Genomic DNA, 21,953 nt, shown 5'->3' on the forward strand with positions numbered 1-21,953 from the left:
TAGGAAGAAAAGGGGGAAGAGGTGGAGGCGGGGGAAAAGATGGGTGGGGTTGTGGTCGGGTGGCAATGTTTCTATTTTACTTAATATATGTAGGGTTTGGTGTCAGCGTTGCTTGTGCAGGTTCTGTGCTGTTCACTTGTGTTCCTTTGGTGGTGAGAGAGGTTGGGGTTGGCCTAGGGTGTGGTTGGGTGGTTGTGATTGGCTGTGGTGATCTTTGTTTTCATGTGTGAGGGGGGTGGGTGTTTCCCCCCGATTCTGAGTTGAATTCACAACATTTCTACATCACTTCTGCTCTTCATGAAGAGTCTTTGTATTTTAGCACACATTCCCCCTAATACACACAACTGTTGCAAACAATTATTTCCTCTCTGTGTGTGTCACCTTTCCTAATGTATAAATTTTTATGCATACTTTCCCCTAATATTTTTGGCCTGGAGAAATGCCTCACAAAATTTGGAGAAGTGTGAACTCTGAAGGACATCTGCATTTGGGCTTGATTATTTTTTCAGGTACAGTCATACCTCAGCTTACAGGTGCTTCAGGTTGCGTTTTTTTGGGTTGTGGACCGCCGAAACCTGGAAGTACCAGAATGGGTTACTTCTGGGTTTCAGCGGTTGCACATGCGCAGAAGCACTAAATCACATTTTGCGCATGCACAGACCATAGCTGTCAACTTCCCCCCTTTTTTAAGGGAAATTCCCTTATTCTGAATAGGATTCCTCGCAAGAAAAGGGAAAGGTTGACAGCTATGGTGCAGTGCCAAATCGCAACCCGCAGATGCGCCGCTGCGGGTTGCGGATGTTACGGGTTGTGAACCTGCATTCCGCACGGATCATGTTTGCAACCCAAGCGTCCACTGTACTGTGGATTAGGTAGGTTCACACTGAAATGTGAATCAATCCAAATTTCTGCCCCATTCCTAGAAGAGGAGCCACAGATTCCATAACAATGTACCCAGGGAGCCTCTGGGATCTTGCACCTACATCTATCTCTCATGTGCATGAGGAGAGCCTTCTGGATCAGCCAGCATTCTGTCATCACAGTGGCCAACCAGATGTCTGTGGGAAACTTGTCTACAGTCACAAACATGTGCAAATTTCCAGCAACATTGTCTCACATTTCCCTATTGGAAATTATCAGAAGGAAATATAATACACACAGAGATGTTATTAGCGTTACACCACAACACAGGATTAACTTCAGCAGCAGAAGCAACAAAATTTGGAATTAATAGCACAGGTCTTCTCCCTCCATGTTGAAAATGTGTACATGTGATGATGAGACAATGAGATTAAAAGAGCGGGAAAGGCATAACATCTGGTTCCTTTGAGAGCACTCATGGAAGCCTGAAAAGCACCATCGGCCGCCATGTTCTTCCTCTCCAGCCTTGAATCTCACCCTTCTGCCCAGTGGCATCACAGTGCATTGTGGGTAATGGCCGCCGTCACTCACGCTGGATTCAATTTGGAGCTTAGGAGACGCCGACTTTGGTAAACTTTCAAATTATGTTGACTAATCTCGAGGGCAACTGGTTGAAAGAACGGTGAAAAAGGACACACCGGAGTAAAACAAAGGGATTAAAGGATCTAAGCAGGAAACAAAAAAGCTGCATTTCCCTATGGATCTTGGTTCTCCCTTTTAAGAAAAAAATACACAATGTGCAGTAAACAGCTCAAGGGCACCCAAATGTCTGTAAACATAGAATTGCATCCACAACTGAACAGAAGCCCCAGATGCTGCTTTCCATGAAGCAAATTGGAGTCCTGAGCTTTGGTGTCTTTTCTGATGTGGCTGTTTCATCCTGTGGTGATTATTAAAGCTAGAGTTATCTTTTTGTTAAACAAAAGTGAGGTCTTTCTGTTAGAGAAAATCTCTGCAAACTTGTGCCCTCCAGAAGTTTTGGATTACAACTCCCATCAGCCCCAGCCAGTGAAGTCCGGAAATATTAGAGTCAGAGTCCAAAAACAGGTTCTGTGTTTCAGTGGTGGAGCACGAGTTTTGCATGCTAAACATTCCAGATTCCCTCTAGGTAGAACTGGTCTTAAAGACTCCTGCCTGAAATCTTGGAGAGTCATTGGCAATCAGTGTAGACAAGACTAGATGGACTAATGTTCTGAACTAGTATAAGACAACTTCCTATGTTCTATGTAACATTAAGAAGATGCCAGATTGAGAATGGGAGATACTCTCTCTCTCTCTCTCTCTCTCTCTCTCTCTCTCTCTCTCTCTCTCCACATCATCTCTATCTATCATCTATCTATCTATCATCTATCTATCTATCATCTATCTATCTATCTATCTATCTATCTATATCTATCTATCTATCTATCATCTATCTATATCTCTATCTATCTATCATCTATCTATCTATCATCTATCTATCTATCATCTATCTATCATCTATCTATCTATCTATCTATCTATCTATCTATCTATCTATATCTATCATCTATCTATCTATCTATCTATCTATATCTATATCATCTATCTATCATCTCTATCATCTCTCTATATCTATCATCTATCATCTATCTATCTATCATCTACCCACCTATCTATCTATCTATCTATCTATCTATCTATCTATCTATCCATCATCTACCTACCTACCTATCTATATCTATCATCTATCTATCTATCTATCTATCTATCATCTATCATCTATCTATCTGTCTGAAGTGATGGGAGAAAGTTTTGTTTTGTTGTCATTGTGGGTGTTTTTCCACACCAACCCCACAAAAAAGGGAAATTTGAATAAAACTTGAAATATATTCTATACCTACTTTCTCATCAAAGCAAAATTACTTTATGAACAACAACAAAAAATGCATTATGCACAGTTTAATTTGCAGATTCTTTTGTTAAATGTTTGGTATCTTTATATAAAAAAAATAAAGGTGCAAATGCCTTAATTTTATTCAGGCAATAATTACAAATAATTAGCACTGTCCTTCCATTGCCTCCTCAAGACATTTATTTTTAAAAAATCCGGTAGGCATTTAATTTACTGGGTTAAGTTCTGTTTCACTTTTTTTAAGAACATCATAGAGTGTGTATCTAATTTGCTTTGTTATAGTTTTAAATGTCTTTTTGTAATGGGTTATTAGTTACCTTAGGCGCTTTAAAAAAAAAAAAAAGAGTAGAAAGGTGTGAAAGAAATTTGCTAAAAACAAATGAATGAATAAGCAAATGTACCCAATGTTGGCAGTGTGGCTGTAAAGCTGCTAGATTCCAAGTTTGGCTAGATCTGTAGCAGGACAGGCAAATATGGTATTCCCAGTGCTTTTTTCTGGGGGGACGCAGGGGGACGCATACCCCTAAACATTTTGTGAATCTAAGTTTGGCCTCATTGAGGGGCAGTATTTCAATATGTCTAGGAAAACGAGAGTACCCCTAAACTTTTTTTTTAAGAAAAAAAGCACTGGGTATGCCCCTTTTACTTCCCCAAACTTCTTATTTTTCCAGTCTTAAATTCACTATTCCACATCTACAGGGCGGCTTGCTTCCCCCTCCACGTTCAGTGATTGGATATTTACAGAAAGTAGTTACAGTTGCATTGTGCTGGAGCTCTATATAAGCAGGCTGACTGTACCCTTCAGTTCAGTTCTGTCCTGGCCTGTGAATAAACAAGAGCTGTTTGAAGAATTGCTGTGTTGTCTGATATGTTCACCCACAACTTAACAGTTGCTAAAGCAAAGGAGTCAAGCTGTGGGAGAAGCAATGAATGTGCAGCCTTAAGACCTGAGATGGGTGCAATATTGCAGTCACGCCTATGCATACGGAATCTGAAGCAAACCCCATATATTGAGAAATAAAGCAATCCCAGTAAAGTGTACACACAGTATTATTGTAGGTTTCTTCATTCCAATTTTCCAAAATCTTGGCTAGGGTAACAGCAGCTTTTAAACAGCCACAAATATTTCTATGCAGCCATACAGGGGACCCCAATTTTTACTCTGTGGGCTTCCAATGGTGCACGAACTTCATTCAGGGGTTCCACGACACGTCCGCATTAAATACCCATCCCGATTTTACTTTAACTTTTATTGCTTCTTTTATTTCTGATATTTTATTGCTGTTATGTACTGAGTTGAATAGGATCCAAACTGCAGCAGTCTGATTGGTCCTAGAACAATAGGATTCAGAATGCAGCAGTCAGATTGGTCCTAGAACAATGCAGCAATATGATTGGTTGGCAGGAACCACCCAATCATGCTCCAGATAGAAGTGAATCCACAACCTGATTGGCTTACAGTAGAATTCTGGAATTAGCCAATCATGTGCAGCCCATTGTGTAAATAATGTATATAAAGCAGATACTTTGAGGGGACATTCATTCATTCCTCCTCACCACTATGAGCTGAATAAAGAGCATGAAATCACTTTGCGACTCTGAGTATATTTCACTGGCGACGAAGGTGGGATCCCGCTGAGCTGACTGCCACACACAGCACCGCAGCACCGCCACCTGCCGCACCGCTGCCTCGCACCGTGTATCCAGGCTTCAGCTCCGGGACACAAGGAACTCAGAATGGCAACCGACAGCAGCTTCTCGCCGTTCAACCCAGCATCTGGAGACTGGGAAGCGTATGCCTCCCGTTTCACCTTCCTCCTAGAAGCCAAAGGGGTCACCGATGAAGAAGACGCCAAGAAGAGGGCGATATTCTTCAGCGTCTGCGGAAAGGAGACGTTTGAAATCGCCCGGGCTCTCCTTGCACCCGAAGACGTCGCTACTGTTCCATACAAAACAATAATGGAACAGCTGAAGGGGCACTTTTCGCCACAGCCCTCTGTGGTGGCTCGTCGAAATGCCTTCTATGCAAAGCGGCAAGCCCCTGGGGAAACCATAACTGGGTTTGTGACCTCTCTCCGCCAAGCTGCCCGGTTCTGCAACTTCTCAGAGCTGGAGAACATGCTTCGTGACCGCCTCGTCGGTGGCCTGAAGGATGAGAAGCTGCAACGACGCCTCTACGCTAAGAAGGACCTAACGTTCCAGGTCGCTCTGGAGGAGGCCCTGGCAACGGAAGCTGCCGAGAGGTCGACGCAAGAGGCACGGCCGAGCCAGCCGTCCCAACCGAGGGTCCACCACGAAGACCTCACCGACGACTCAGGATCCAACAGGGAGGAGGTGCACCGAGTACAGCAGCGCACTCAAGCAGCCCACATACCACAGCTGCCTCGACGAGAAGCAGGGAACTGCGCAAGCTGTGGAGACAGTCACGAGAGGAGGACCTGCCGTTTCCGCAACGCAGAGTGCAGGCAGTGCAGAAAATTGGGACACATCGCCCGGGTGTGTCGAGCTCGGCCCACCCGACGCCAGGCATCAGATGACCAATCCAAGAGCCCCAGGTCCCGGGGCCCAACACACCAAGGCAACTCGACGGAGCTCACGGACTTCCAGGTATACCAGTTGCCCCACCCCAACGTAGAGAAAATTTATGTAGAGGTACAGATAGAGGGGGCCCCATGCCGCATGGAGCTTGACACGGGTTCAACTCTATCCATAATCTCGGCAAGGACCTTAAGGAAACTGTGTCCTACTGGGGGTCCCAAACTCAGGCCGGCCCCATTCACCCTCCGGGACTTCCAGAAACGTAAGGTCCCCACAATGGGGGTGGGGACCTTCAGGGTGCAATACCAAGGGCGGACGCGGCAACTGGACTTGCTTGTGGTCAAGGGCCCCTACATTAGCTTACTGGGATTGGCATGGTTTGGACCACTGGGGCTAGCCGTCACCGGGGTGAACCACACGAGCTTACAAGTGGACGTGGACGCCATATGCAAGGAATTTCCGGGGGTTTTTGATGGGAAATTGGGACAGTATACGGGCCCCCCCATTGCTCTACAGCTTGACCCCGCAGTACGACCAGTCAGGCTCAAGGCCCGCCGGGTCCCGTTCGCCCTGAAACCCCGTATAGACGAGGAATTGGACCGACTCGTGGAGCAAGGCGTGCTGGAGCCGGTGCCTAATGCCCCCTGGGAAACCCCAATCGTCACACCCGTCAAGCCGAATGGTTCGGTCCGCATCTGCGCAGACTACAAATGTACCATAAACAAGGCCCTCACGGCCCATGCATACCCAGTGCCAGTGGTCAGCCATGTCCTTGCCACCCTGGCTGGGTCGAAAATTTTTGGCAAGCTGGACTTGGCCCAAGCATATCAACAACTGCCAGTAGATGAGGCCACAGCAGAGGCACAGACGATTGTGACGCACAGAGGAGCGTTCAGGGTAAAGCGGCTGCAATTCGGTGTCAGCGTGGCACCAGGCATATTCCAGAATCTAATGGACTCTCTCCTTAAAGGGATTCCTGGCGTCACCCCCTTCTTCGATGATGTGTTGATTGCCGGGCCCACACCAGAGGAGTTTGAGGACCGCCTCCGCACCGTTCTGCACCGTTTCCAGACGGCGGGTCTCAAGGTGAAGCGGGAAAAATGTCTACTAGGAGTGCCTCAGGTGGACTTTCTGGGATTTATGGTGGACGCAGAAGGGGTCCACCCAACTGGGGACAAGGTACGGGCCATTTGTGATGCCCCAGCGCCCAAGAACAAGACTGAACTTCAGGCCTTCTTGGGACTATTGAACTTTTACCATTCCTTCCTTCCCCACAAGGCGGCGGTAGCGGAGCCCCTACACAGACTCCTGGACAAGCGGGCCCCTTGGGTGTGGGGCCAGCGCCAGGAGGCCGCATTCCAGGCAGTCAAGGACTTGCTTGTCTCAAACTCGGTCTTGGCACACTTCGACGAGAGGCTGCCGGTGGTGCTAGCATGCGACGCCTCACCCTATGGCATTGGCGCTGTCCTGGGACACCAACTCCCGGATGGAAGAGAGGTACCGGTGGCATACTTTTCCCAGACACTCAACGCAACCGAGCGGAACTACGCGCAAATCGACAAGGAGGGTCTGGCAATCGTGAAGGGAGTAAAAAAATTCCATGATTTCTTGTACGGGCGGCCCTTCACCGTGGTGACTGACCACAAGCCCTTGCTTGGCTTGTTTGCCTCCGAAAAGCAGACCCCCCAAGTGCTGTCTCCTCGTGTCCTCAGGTGGTCAATTTTCCTTGCCAGCTACCAGTATGCACTGATTCACCGCCCTGGGAAGGCGATGGGCCATGCGGACGCCCTCAGCAGGCTACCACTACCGGAAACAGGCCCCGACCCAGCACCTGCACAAGAGGTTATGAGCCTGGAGCTGCTTCCCGACCGCCCCATTCAGGCACAAGAAGTTGCACACCATTCCAAGAAAGATAGGGTCATCTCCCGCGTCCTGGACTGGGTGTGGAGGGGATGGCCCAGCAGCAGCCCCGGGCCAGAATTCGCCGGCTACACAACCCGCAAACATGAACTGTCGGCCCACAAGGGGTGCCTGTTATGGGGAAGCAGGGTCGTTGTTCCCCAGCCCCTCCGCAAAAGGGTCCTCACAGCCCTACACGAGACACACCCAGGGGTAGTAAGAATGAAGGCCCTTGCCAGGAGTTATGTGTGGTGGCCGGGGATCGACGGAGAGATAGAGGCCTGGGTCAAACACTGCCAGGCCTGCCAAGAATCCCGCCCAGATCCCCCAAGGGCCCCAGTCCAGTCCTGGGAGTCCGCCCGAGCACCATGGTCACGCCTGCATGTGGACTTCGCTGGCCCCTTTCAGGGGAAAACATTCTTCATAGTGGTGGACTCCTACACCAAATGGCTGGAAGTCGCACTGGTACCGTCCACTTCTACGTCCGCAGCCATCCGGGTACTACGCAGGCTGTTTGCAACCCACGGGCTCCCTGACACTCTCGTCTCAGACAACGGGACTGCATTTACGTCAGGAGAATTCCAAACCTTCACAGCGCAGAACGCCATCCGCCACATCCGTTCGGCGCCATTCCACCCTGCCACCAATGGCCAAGCAGAACGCATGGTGCGGACCACCAAGGACACCCTTCGCCGCATGACGCAAGGGGATTGGGAGTACCGCCTTGCCACATTCCTCCTAGCACAACACAGCACCCCCAGCTCAACGACTGGCCGGAGCCCCGCTGAACTACTAATGGGTCGGCGCCTTGCAATCAGATTGGACCGCCTTCACCCCGATAGAGCTCAGGATGAGGTAGTGGTGGGGGAAGGAGTATATTTCAATTGCATTACAGTATGGGATGCAAATTCCAATAAATAAAATACAGGAAATAAAAGAAGCAATAAAAATACAATTAAAAATCATACAGCATCTAGCACAGCGCATTGCAATTGCTAAAACAAGCAGAAAAAGAAAACCATTAAGTGGTTTGCTAAGAACATCAGCAATTTTCAAGTGGGGGGGAAAGTTTGGGAGCCACTCCGGCAGTAAATTACAATGCCCCATAATTTCTGAAAGCGACTAATAAAAGTGGGGCTGGAGAATCCTAAAGTGCTTCTTCTAGAAGATGCTCAGACTGTGAGTTGTCCAAACCTCCACTGATGTAACGCAACCATCAAATCTCTCTCTCTCTCCTTCTCTCTCTGAAATGCCTGCACACCTTTGCTTTTCCTGCTTCGCATGGAAATGTCAATTATATATAACACTGATATCCCACTATTTCTCAATGGAACATATGCCATTCTGTCTAATAATAATAATAATAATAATAATAATAATAATAATAATTTTTATTTATACCCCACCCTCCCCAGCCAAGGCCGGGCTCAGGGCAACTAACAAGCAATAATAAAAACAAGTTGAATGAATACAACTTAAAAGATTAAAATACAATATTACAATATTAAAATATTAAAACATTGAAACATTAAAATGCAGCCTCATCATAGGAGGAGAAAGGAAAAAGAAGTCTATGCTTTTCTTATTCTAAAAAACACTGCTAGGTTCACTCAGCAGAGAGAGAGAGAGAGAGAGAGAGAGAGAGAGAGAGATTAAGATTATCCACCAAGTTTCAACACTGAGAGGTGATTTGAACCCAGTTCCTAGTTTGACACTACAATCTATCTCTCTAGTTGGTGAGATGTTGGTCATCATGTTCCCCTTTCAAGTTCGAAAGCTCTTTTTAAGGGAGCCAGGAAACACAGCCCAACGCCTGGAAGTATGAAATATAATGTAATTATTATAGTTAGTCCTGTGTCTGCAAAACTGGTTTGGCAAATGGCTGGACTTTTCATTATTTGTTACACTGGGATACACCACCTTTAACCTGGGTTCCCCACTGCCAGCCCAAGAGGACATGGCCTGGGATACAAGTAGCATCTCTCTGCTTGTGCAGAAGCAAAGGGACACAGCCCAATGGCAGAACATCTTCTTCAGACTATTCTCCACCAGGGCCAGGGCCTTCTCAGTGATAGCTCCGACCTGGTGGAATGCTCTGGCCCATGAGACCCTGCAGGATTTAACTTCCTTCCACAGGGCCTGTAAGACAGAGCTATTCCACCTGGCTTTCGATTTGAACTTAGCCTGATCTTTTATTCCCCTTCCTCCCCTTTTTATGAAGATTCCCCACTCTGGGATCCCACAACTAATTCTCCCCTGGTCTCCTCGCTGGCCCAACTAGGACCATATTTAGCCAGCTAGCCCTGGTGATCATCTAATGTTTATTGGATGGATTTTCCCCCTAAATTGATTTTTGAATTCTGAATTTATTGTTATTCACGTTTTATACTGTATTTTATGCTTTTGTTGTTGTTGTTGTTGTTGTTGAATCAATTAAGTGTTTTAAATTTGTTGTTAGCTGCCCTGAGCCTGGTTTTCTGAACCGGGAAGGGCGGGGTATAAATTTTTTTAAAAAAATTATTATTATTCTTTTCTGGCATGCAAAAGGTCCCACGTTCAACCCCCGACATCTCTAGGTAGGGCTGGGAAAGGACTCTCTGTCTGAATCCCTGCAGAACTGCTGCTTTTCAGTGTAGACCAGAGGTTCTCAAAGTGTGTGTGTGTGTGTGTGTGTGTGTGTGTGTGTGTGAATCCAGGGGGGTGCTAAGAGGCAGGCAGCAGCAGCAGGATTTCAAAGGTGTACATGAATATCTGACTTTGAAAAGCTGGTATCGCTGCATCAAGTTCATCAGTTTTGTTGAATTGAACTAAATAGTTTTAACTCGACTTTGAATAAATGTGCAGTTCGTTATTGCTGCTTTTATTGTGCTATCATCTCCATTAGTGGGTGTTGCAAACTCCAATTCTGAATGATGCTTTTTTTTAACAGAGCAGGGGGCACTGGGAATGTGTTTATGGCACCAAAGTGGTCCAGAAAAATTTGGCAATCATGGGTGTTATGTATTGAGTTGAATAGGATCCAAAAGGCAGCAGTCTGATTGGTCCTAGAACAATAGGATTCAGAATGCAGTAGTCTGATTGGTCCACAGGAGCCACCCAATCCAGCTCCAGGTGGAAGTGAATCCGCAACCTGATTGGCCTACAGGTGAATCCTGGAAGTAGCCAATCACGTGGGGCCCATTGTGTAAATAATGTATATAAAGCAGACATTCTGGACATTCTGGGGGAACTTCCATTCCTCCTCACCACTATGAGCTGAATAAAGAGCATGAAATCCACTCTCGACTCTGAGTATATTTCAATGGGGTTAGACAATACTGGTCCAGACAGACCAGTGTTCTGGTCCAGAATCTCTGGAGAGCTTCTGCCAATCAGTGCAGACAACACTGAGCTACATGGTCCAGTGTTCTGGAAAGGAAAAAGTACAATCAAAGAGACATAGAGTCGGAAGGGACCCTGAGGATCATCTAGTCCAACCCCCTGCAATTCAGGAATATGCAGCTGATCGAACCTGTAACATTCGCATTATCATGACCATGCTCTAACCAACTGAGCTATTCAGCTAATTCAGTATAAAGCAACTCCCTAAGTTTATGGTGCTGGAGGAGACTCTTGAGAGTCCCATGGACTGCAAGAAGATCAAACCTCTCCATTCTTAAGGAAATCAGCCCTGAGTGCTCACTGGAAGGACAGTTCCTGAAGCTGAGGCTCCAATACTTTGGCCACCTCATGAGAAGAGAAGACTCCCTGCAAAAGACCCTGATGTTGGGAAAGATGGAGGGCACAAGGAGAAGGGGACGACAGAGGACGAGATGGTTGGATAGTGTTCTCGAAGCTACCAGCATGAGTTTGGCCAAACTGCGGGAGGCAGTGGAAGACAGGAGTGCCTGGCATGCTTTGGTCCATGGGGTCACGAAGAGTCAGACATGACTAAACGACTAAACAACAACAACAACAGTTCCTGTGAGGCAGCTCCCCCTTACAATCCAAGATTCAATTCTGATGCAACCCCCACATTTTGTTCTCAAGTTCAGCCGCCATTTCTCTTTTTGCTCTAGTGACTTTAAGTCTTCCATGGAGTGCAGAGTTGATTGCTTGGCATATAAATGCACAGACTATTAAAAAACCGGGGTTTTAGAAATCTAGGCTCGTAAATCATAAAAGCAGACATAAATTCTGTGTTTTAGTGGAGATTTAAATTCCTAAATGGGTTTTACAAGCGCTGCATAAGACCTATTGACAATGCCCTTTTATGATAAAAAGTAAATAGCAGCAACAAAGTTGGAATTTCAAATGTTGTTTCCGAGGCTCCCACCGGCCCGAGCGCAGCTGAACAGAGAAATGGCTGGAGGAAATCTCGGAGGGAAACCAATGACAACTTGAAATTAAATGTGCAATATTCCTGTTTATGCTGAGCAAAAAAAGAAAAAAAGAGAGAGGGAGGGGAAGGGAGATGGCAGGCAGAAAATGGGCTGGCACATTTGCATAACAAAGCCAATCAACAACAACAACAAATTGCCATTATGTTCAAAGCTGATAATTGCAGCGATGACAACAAGAAAAGTGTCTTTCTTCTTGGCTCCCTCGAGGAAAAGCCTTGTTCAGTCGAGATGGGGGAGAGAAGGGGATGTGACCCCACATGCTTCCACAGAAGCAGAGCTGGAGCTGTTTCCCAGGGGGCTCAGCGTGTTTGTTTCTGGGGGGGGGGCAGGGGGAGCACAGCGATGGGAAGGCAATGCTAAGTGAACAGGCAAGGCCGACGGGCCCTGGCTGCTCATCAGCCAATGGTTGCATCTGTTCTGCAGACCCAGAAGGGCCCTTCAATCTCACCTGGAACAAAACTGGAAGACAATCGCTCTGGCTTGGACTGCATTTCCAGGAAACAAAGCAGAACATGGAAGACTTTCCATACAACTAGTGGCAAATAGTCCACACATGAAGCATGAGAAAACTGTGTTATAGAAACAGGTAGAAGAAGAAGAAGAGTTTGGATTTGATATCCCGCCTTTCACTCCCTTTAAGGAGTCTCAAAGCGGCTAACATTCTCCTTTCCCTTCCTTCCCCACAACAAACACTCTGTGAGGTGAGTGGGGCTGAGAGACTTCAAAGATGTGTGACTAGCCCAAGGTCACCCAGCAGCTGCATGTGGAGGAGCAGAGACGAGAACCCAGTTCCCCAGATTACGAGACTACCGCTCTTACCCACTACACCACACTGGCTCTCGTAAATGGTAAAGGGACCCCTGACCATTAGGTCCAGTCGTGAACGACTCTGGGGTTGCGGTGCTCATCTCGCTTTATTGGCCGAGGGAGCCGGCGTACAGCTTCCAGGTCATGTGGACAGCATGACTAAGCCGCTTCTGGCGAACCAGAGCAGTGCACGGAAACGCCGTTTACCTTCCCGCCAGAGTGGTAACTATTTATCTACTTTGACATGCTTTCAAACTGCTAGGTTGGCAGGAGCAGGGACTGAGCAACAGGAGCTCACCCTGTCGTGGGGATTCGAACCGCTGACCTTTTGATTGGCAAGTCCTAGGCTCTGTGGTTTAACCCACAGTGCCACACATCCATAGAAACAGGGGGATCCCCTAAACACTAGGAACAAATAAATACAGTGGACGGTCGGGTTGCGAATGTGATCTGTGTGGGAGGCATATTCGCAACCCGCAGTGCCGCGTCTGCACACACGCAGGTTGCGAATCGGCACTTCTGTGCATGCGCAAAGCATGATTATCGCTTCTGTTTATGTGTGACAGCCGAAACCCGGAAGTAACCCGTTCCGGTACTTCCGGGTTTTGGTGCATCTGTAACCCAAAAACCCAGCAACCTGAAGCATCTGTAACCGGAGGTTCTATTCACCCTCCTTTCTCTCCATACCTTCCAGGTATGATCAGAGGTGAAGGACACCTTCCAGGCTTGCAAAAAACATTCAGGGCAGGACCTGATAGAGGTGTGGCATGGAGAGAATTCTGAAGGGCCACATTTGGCCCATGGACTTGAGACTCCCCATGTGTGATCTTGCTCAATATTGTCTACACTGCCTGGCAGTGGCTCTCCAGGGTTCAGGCAGGATTAGACCTGGGGCGTTCCATGTGCAAATCAGATGCTCTGATTAATTAGTTAATTGAGTTTCTATCCCACCTTTCCTCCAAGGAGCTCAAGGTGACATACGTTCTCCTCCTCCCCATCTTACCTGTACAACAACCCTGCGAGGTTGGTTAGGTTGAGAATGATTGGCTGGCCCCAAGGTGAGTTTCATGGCTGGGTAGGGGGGGGCATTTAAACCCTGGTCTGTCCCAGGTCCTAGCCCAGCACTCTAACCACTACACCATGCTGGATCTCTGCCACGGATCTATGACCCTTCTCTTTCTCTGGTAGGACCAGAAAACTGCAGAGGTCACTCCAAGAAAGCGTGTGGCGCCATGCTAACAGCAAGATCCAAATTCAGTTTGGAGGAGATTGCCAAGTCCCAAAAAGCGTCTCCCAAAAAGGAAAGCAGCAGGGGAGATCAGGGGAGATCAAAAGCCAGTTTAAATTTTCATTAGGTCCCTGTTTACTCCACCACATTCCCTTTCCAGGGCTGACATCACTATTGCAGCAGTGAAAATGAAACCGCAGAGCCTCTGTCTTATTTTAGGACATTTCTGTTCAACCCCCCACCTCTTTCTCTTTTTTTGCAGTCAACCAAAAATAGCTGCCCTTGGCAAAGTTCCCACCCAATACTTAGGTGGTTTTCTTTTCTTTCTTTTTTTGGTTTGTTTTTTCCCAAACTCACTAAATCTCAGTGTTTTTATATCCTTATGGGGAAAGTCCAATAGGCACGGAGTTAATAGTCTGCAACAAAAGTTACTCTCTCAAAATCTATAAGGAGTCAGACGACAGCAATGGGAAATTTAAAAGGGACGAAATCCTATAGCACCTGCACAAGCTTTTCTCCCCATTGCAGAGAAGCTGGCTTGAAGCAGTTCCTTTCTTTCCCCAGGGGATCTTGGGAAGTGTAGTTTTGCACGGTGAGATGCTCTCAGAGAAGGTTCTGAGGAGCCTGACCAAGCCAAAGCCCCCAGGATTCTTTGTAAGGAAGGAGACCACGGTAGATACATTGCTGTAGGTTTGCAAGTTTTGAGATTTGGCATTGGAAACAAAGGGAAGTCTTCTGCCAGGAAGGTTGTTTTATGGGAATTCTACTAGGAAGGTCGTTTTAGGAGAAGGGCTCAGGGCTACAGCATCTGCATAAACTCCCAGTTTGGCCCCCTGCATCTTTAGCTAGGGATTTTAAGCACAGGGATACAGAGCTTTCACGACAGTGGTACTTTGGGTTACAGACACTTCAGGTTACAGACTCTTCAGGTTACAGACTCTGCTAACCCAGAAATAGTACCTTGGGTTAAGAACTTTGCTTCAGGATGAGAACAGAAATTGTGAGGTGGCGGCGCTGCGGCAGTGGGAGGCCCCATTAGTTAAATTGGTACCTCAGCTTAAGAACAGTTTCAGGTTAAGAACGGACCTCCAGAACGAATTAAGTTCTTAACCTGAGGTACCACTGTACTGCTAAAAAGAGTTGTGTCTGACATAGCCACCTGCACTAGGAAAACTATAAATTAGTCAGCTAAAGCAGCTATTTACAACTTTTAGCACTATTAACCCCTCACAAACACAACACCCAGCAATGGTTTCCCTTCCATTGGAAAAGAATTATAATTAATTGAACAGCAGCAAAGTCGATTGAAGTGCATTTTGATTTCTTTGACTGTCAAGGATTGGAACTAATGATCGACTTAATTCTACTGCAAGGGGTGCTTTGTTGTTGTTGTTGTTGTTGTTGTTGTTTTACAAAAGTGACAAACAAACGCAAACCCCTCTGAAGAATACTAAATGGAGACATGACTCGTGAACTCAAGAGCCACAGCTGCCCTGTGAGCCTCAGACACAATTGTTAGACACTGACAATAGTTCTGTGAGTCACTCCTTTGGATCAAGTAGACTAACAACCTGACAAGGAATTATGCATAAGCGTCTAGTCCTCATAAAATAAAATGTTTTAATCTTGTAGTCCTTGTGTAGAGACGACGGAAGTCAGACAACATCTGCTTTCCATGCAGAAAGTCAAAAGTTCAATCCTCAGCATATCTAGATAGGGTGGCATCTGCTAGTCATTGTAGCTAGATGGACCAATGGTCTGATTCTGTACACAGCAGATTCCTATATTCTTATCGTTTATAAAACTGACCACACAAAGCCCAGATGTTGGACAACTAGCCCCCCTTCCCACAGTCTCTCTCTCTCTCTCTTTGTCTCTCTCTCTCTCTGTGTGTGTGTGTGTACACAAAAATGCACACACATCGGAATTGATACTACTTCTACATCTCTAAAAATATGATCAATCCATACCCAGGGACTACTTTGAGTTTTGGCGGTGCAAGGGAGAATAGTTGCAAAAAGAGAGAGAAAGGAGAGGCCTTTGTGGTGCATAGATTTCTTTGAGCAGGATATTGTCTGTAGATTCCCTCAGCCTTTTTGGGGGAGTGGGGTGGGGTGGGGTTGGGGGGCTATTTCTTCTGATACCTTTGTGACTCGTTTTCTTTCTTTTCTTACAAGAATGATCCTTAATAACCTCCAGTATTACAGCTGTAGCCTGGACAAGGGGAGCTTTGTCTCGTTTGCTGTATTGAGAAAACCCATATTTTTCTCCTTTTTCTGTGTGTCTTGGGGGGGAGGAGTACTGCTGGTGCATCTGGAGCTGTGAAGCTGGATTCCAGTAGCAGCAGCAGCATCTGCACCCCCCCCCCAAAAAAAGGCCACCAAACTGATCAAAGGTTGTTCCATCTTTCCTATGAGGCGAGTGAACAACTTTGAGACGTCTGAGTTTCTTGGGGTGCAAGACTGCTAAGGGGAGGGGAAGTTTACAAAATTACGCATGGCATAACCAGAGAACTTGCGGTCACTTGATTAATTTCATTGGCAATAGATACAGGAAATATTATTTCTTACAATGCTCTGAGAATAGGGATTTAACAAGCATCTGTCAAAGGTCATCAGCTTGTGATGAACGGTTTTATATAAATCTAATAAATGATGATGATGATGATGGATATCTAGATCCCAAAGTTCAGAGTCTCTGAGTACTAGTTGCCGGAGCGCAAGGCTGTTTCAAAATCCCTTCCCCCAACCCCCCCTTTTATTTTTTGCATGTCTAGTGAGGGGGAGAATATTTCACCTTTTTGGGGGGCAGGGGCCACACCAAGCAGATGGGGTCCAGTGCTGAAAGACTTGCATTGCTATTAGCTATAGCTATGGTGAAAAATAGGCATTTGAGGTTCATTCTCCCCATTATACAAAGGCAAAATTGGGTCCACCAAAAAGGTTCTATAGAGCAGGGAGCTTCAGGTACATAAATACATCAGAAGAGGCCTGCTAGATCACACCAGTGACCCACCTAGTCCAGCTCCGTGCTCTAACAGTGGCCAAGCAGATGTCTGTGAGAAACCCGCAAGCAGGGTTCAAGCCCAAAAGCACTCAGAAGTGTCACTGCCCCCAACTGTAGTGGCAGAGCACAGCCATCATGGTTTCATGGACTACTGCAATGTGCTCTATGTGGGGCTACCTTTGAAGGTGACTTGGAAACTGCAATTAATCCAGAATGCGGCAGCTAGACTGGTGACTGGGAGTGGCCGCCGAGACCACATAACACCGGTCCTGAGAGATCTGCATTGGCTCCCAGTACGTTAATGAGCACAATTCAATTTGTTGAAAGCAATTCAATGTGTTGATGCTGACCTTTAAAGCCCTAAATGGTCTTGGCGCAGTATACATGAAGGAGCATCTCCACCCCCATCGTTCAGCCTGGACACTGAGGTCCAGCGCCGAGGGCCTTCTGGTGGTTCCCTCGCTGCGAGAAGGGAGGTTGCAGGGAACCAGGCAGAGGGCCTTCTCGGTAGTGGCACCTGCCCTGTGGAACGCCCTCCCAGCAGATGTCAAGGCAATAAACAACTGTTTTACTTTTAAAAGACAACTGAAGGCAGCCCTGTTTAGGGAAGTTTTTAATGTCTGACCCTGTATTGTTTTTGATATTTGGTTGAAAGCCAGGGTGGCTGGGGAAACCCAGTCAGATTGGCGTGGTATAAATAATAAAGAGAGAGAAGAGAGAGAGAGGCTAGCAGAATTGATAGCCCTCTCTTCTATGAATCCTCTTTTGAAGATATCTAGGTTGGTGAACCTGCCTCAGGTGGGATCGAGTTCCGTAGTTTAACTGCGTGCTGTGGGAAGAAGTTATTTCTTCTCTCTGTAATCACAGCTTTCTGAAAAGTGATGTCTGTACAACACAGATGGGCTGCAAGTAAGAGCTCTTAAAGCAACGTAAGACCTCAAGATCATCATTGTCTTATGAAACAGAAAACAAGCAGACAAACAAACAACATCTCAGCGTGGGGGACGACAGGGTCAGCGCCAGGGGTTTTTGTTTGTTTGCTTGTTTGTTTGGGTCTAGAGCTGGAGTTTAGCACTAATTGACATCCAGAGGGGAGGACAGAAGAAAATTCCACCTGGATACCATCTTAATCCACCACAATGGGGAGGGCCTCATTTGCATTCACCACAAACCTATCAACAGCTGGAGATGTCTAGATGCTGCAGACTCCACAGATGATGTCGGGGCCGGCAGAAGATTTTTCAATTAATCTCTCTTGACCCCATGCTTTGAACTCGCATTCCTATTTTTAACAGCTCCATTCTCTTCTTGACCTGTGGGGCTCTGGTGACCAATAATGGTCCCATTTAACTATCTGCAGGGTGTCAGGAATTGAGCACAAAGAGTCACGTTGGGGCTCATGAATGAAACACAAACAGAAAAAAGTTCACAATGACCCCTTGCTTAAGCCTCTCCCTGTTTGTTGTCCCTGCCCAAATCGTAGCATTTTGTGGTCTTGCTAAGAGAGAGACAGATCCTTCAAAGAACTGTGCTCCTTCTTCCCTAGAAGGACTAGAATAGCATGCTAGATTCACATCATAACCCCTCCATGTCTCTTTCTCTCTCACACACACACAAACACACATAACATGTCCTGGGGAAATGCATGCTAACCTTTCAAAGGCATGCTAATTCAGAGATGGAGTCACTCATCATCAGTGCTCTACTTCCATGTTTAATGGTGGGGAATTGGGCCCTGATTTGCCTTTGAAGATGCAAATCAGTTCCTCACCCAGTATGGCGAGCCTATGACCCACCATATATAGCTCCATATGTAACAACACTAGGAGGGCTGCTTCTTCATCCCTGACTTTTTAAAATATCCCCTGAGCTGGTGAGGCTCATCTGTCATCAACATAAAACCAAACCTTTCACCTCATTCACCCAGCCCAGAGATTTAGCAGGCATAAACTATATATTAATTTCTAAACATCTACTGAAAACTTTTATTTACTGACAGACTTATTCAGACTGTTTTAGATCAAGCTTTCTGAAATAGTTAGCTGATGATCTGAGTTTTTCTTCTTGTTGTTAATTACATGGTTTTTATTGAGTACTTGTGATTGTTGTTAACTGCTTTGTGTTTTTTAATGAATTTGTGGCATAAGAGTATTCTAATAAATAAATAAATGAAATAGTCATACCCAATGCTAGCCCTACTCTAGTCCTGCTTGTGGTCTTCCCATGGGCAGCTGGTTGGCCACTTTGAGAAGAGAGTGCTGGACTAGATGCTGGCCTGATCAGGTTGAAAGGCTCTTCTTGTACTGTTGAAAGTCCGTCAAGGCTGCGAACAGCGGGACTGTTGTGGCGTCCAGTCCACATCCACTGTGGCAACCTGCTTCTCCTGGCTACAGCAGATAATCTTGCGCAGCGGTGTGCCTGTGTGGAAGGAATCTCAGCCATGCAGTAAAACTCGTACAACAGCTCCTTCTGTTCTACGAAGCTTTGTTGTACAGCAGCAAAACAATAACCAGGAGATAAGCGAAGGCAGGGTGCTTCTCCTGTCCCAGTCAAAACAGAAAGTAAAAAACTTTCGCATAACAAAGATGCGAACACCCCCCCCAATGACAGGACAGTCATTTCCCTCTGAGCTGTTAACCCTGTAAGCTCTGGGTATCCTCACATTTCTTACATTAATCATCATCATCATCATCAATAATGCTGTTATAGTGGTACCTCTCGATACGAACGGGATCCGTTCTGGAGCCCGTTCGCATCCTGAAGTAAACGTAATGTCGCGTTTCGCTGCTTCCACGCATGTGCGTGACGTCATTTTGAGCGCCTGCACATGCGCGAGCGGCAAAACCCGGAAGTAACGCAACCCGAAAATACTTAACTTGAAGCCACTTCAACCCAAGGTATGACTGTACTCCTAACAAAACCACGAGCAATTGCTTTAAAGTGGGGGGTGGAAATATTCTCTGTGTTTTTCAAGGTTGAAGCCACCAAATAAATAAATAAATACACCTGAGGTGGGTTTTTATAAATAAATAAATAAATAACCGCCCTTAGGTAAATATATAAAGCAGCTGCTTATCTCTTAAAATGCCAAGCCGCGCACACTCGCCTGAGCCATCCGCATTCCCTCTCCGTTCAGGTCAACGGCTCGGCTCATTTGTAAAAACCTCTAATAAACACAAATCTGACAGTCAGCCTAATATTCCAGAATCAAAAGCTATTATTGACTTTGCCATATTGATCAACGGCAACCTAGTCCCCGTAATAGATTACAATGTTTCTTTCTTAACGCTCCGGCTCGCCAGCTCCCTTCTCTGCATTAAATTAATGTTCCTCTGTCAGGAATTGTTAAAATAAGCTGGTTTGCAGGCCTCCTGCTCCAGCGTTCCAAGGCTCTGAATGCCATGGACCCTTGGATAAATTAAGTACTCATTCCTAGAAGTACACCCTAGTGCATCTCCACTCTCAAGACACATACACTGTTGGGGTCTTCTTCTTCTTCTCTTATGCTACTGTATTCCATGGACAAAGCAGTCTTTAGGATGGAGGAACATGGAAAGCTGCCTGATACTGAGGGAGACCCATTGATTCACCTATCTCAGAAATGACTGACAATGGCTCGCCAGGGTTTCAGGTAGCAAAAATTTCCAGTCATACCTGAAGATACTGAGCATTAAACCAGAGACCTTCTGCATGCAAACCAGATGTTCTATCACTGAGTTACAGCGGATAACTTCTGTATCTGAAGAAGTGTGCATGCACACGAAAGCTCATACCAAGAACTAACTTAGTTGGTCTTTAAGGTGCTACTGGAAGGGAAAAAAAATTTTTTGTTTTGACTATGGCAGACCAACACGGCTACCTATCTGTAAGCGGATAACTTGTTCCCTCTAGAGATCCTTCCCTCCCTCTTCCTTGTCACCTGACTGAGAAGGATTTTCATTCCCTGGAACTTTTTGAAGATATTTTCATAGAATCATAGAATTGTAGAGTTGGAAGGGACCCATGGGCCATCTAGTCCAACCTCCTGCAATGCAAGAAGCCCAGCTAAAGAATCCATGAGAAATGACTATCCAACCTCTGCTTAGAAACCTCAAAGTTAAGAGAGTCCACCAACTCCCAAGGGAGACTGTTCCACTGTCCAACAGCTCTTATTGCCAAAAAGTTTTTCCTCATGTTTAGTTGGAATCTCCTTTCTTGTAACTTGAATCCAGTGGTTCAAGTCCTACCCTCCAGAGAAAACAATATTGCTCCATCTTCCATGTGACAGATTTAAAGATGGCTACCAAATCTCCTCTCAATCTACTCTTCTACAGGCTAAACATACTCAGCTCCTTCAACTGTTCCTCATAGGGCTTGGCTTCTAGACCGTTGATCATCTCAGTTACCCTTCTCAACACATGTTCCAGGTTGTCAACATCCATCCTAAATTGTGGTGCCCAGAATTGGACACAGGACTCCAGGTGTGGTCTGACAAAGGCTGAATAGTGCGGTACTATTATTTCCCTTGAACTTTCACTAGGAAGAGCTGTAGCTCAAGGGCAAAGCATCAATTTCATGCAGAAGGTCCCAGGTTCGATCCTCAATGTTTCCACGTAAGAATGGGGGGGACCTCTGTTTGAAAACTCAGAGAGCCACTGCCAGTCAGACAATGCTGACCTAGATGGGTCAATGACCTGCCTCAGTATAAGACAGCCTCCTACTTTCCTCTGCAACTTAGCATAAGTCAATGTTAGAATACCTGTATGTATGGGGTATGGGACATCCATTGCATGCAGGATGTCCAATGATCAAGTTTTGACATCTCTACTTAAAGAATCACAGGTTGTGCATCTGGGAAAGGCTGTTCCTGACACTCTGGATTCACTGCTACCATTTAAAAATGGCCATGCTAGATGGACCCAATGATCTGACTATGGCATCTCCTTATGTCTAGATGACTCCTTGGGTCTCTTCCAGCTCAAAAAGAACTCCTCTTGAAATTTTGGCACCGAAAAACCCAACAATTCAGCACAAAACCTATCAGTCGCGTATTGTGCTGGAACATGATCTTCTGAACCACTCATTTTAAAATGTGTTTTTTTTCCCCCTTTTAAAAAAAGCCTCTTTAAGAGTTTTGTCTCAAAATTGAATTTGGAGTTCTGAAGTTGACATCCAGCGTTGACATTTTGACAAAAGCGCAAACATGCATAATGTACTGCTTGCACAAAGGTGAAGACAGGTGTGACATTTCACATGTGGCGGTGGTGGTCCGAATGCACTTCTAATACACACACACACACATGCTCAAGAGTGAGCTCTT

The 21,953-nt window shown here is 46.2% G+C and overlaps 1 protein-coding gene across 14 annotated transcripts in view; it reads right to left on the reverse strand.

Moving 5' to 3' along the window:
* Positions 1-21,953, reverse strand: part of CELF4 (CUGBP Elav-like family member 4) — a 783,381-nt gene that overhangs the window by 503,951 nt on the left and 257,477 nt on the right. The gene's annotated exons all lie outside the window — the stretch shown is intronic.

The sequence above is a fragment of the Podarcis filfolensis genome (genome assembly GCF_964270895.1).
Source record: "Podarcis filfolensis genome assembly, chromosome: 11".
Lineage (NCBI taxonomy): Eukaryota > Metazoa > Chordata > Lepidosauria > Squamata > Lacertidae > Podarcis > Podarcis filfolensis.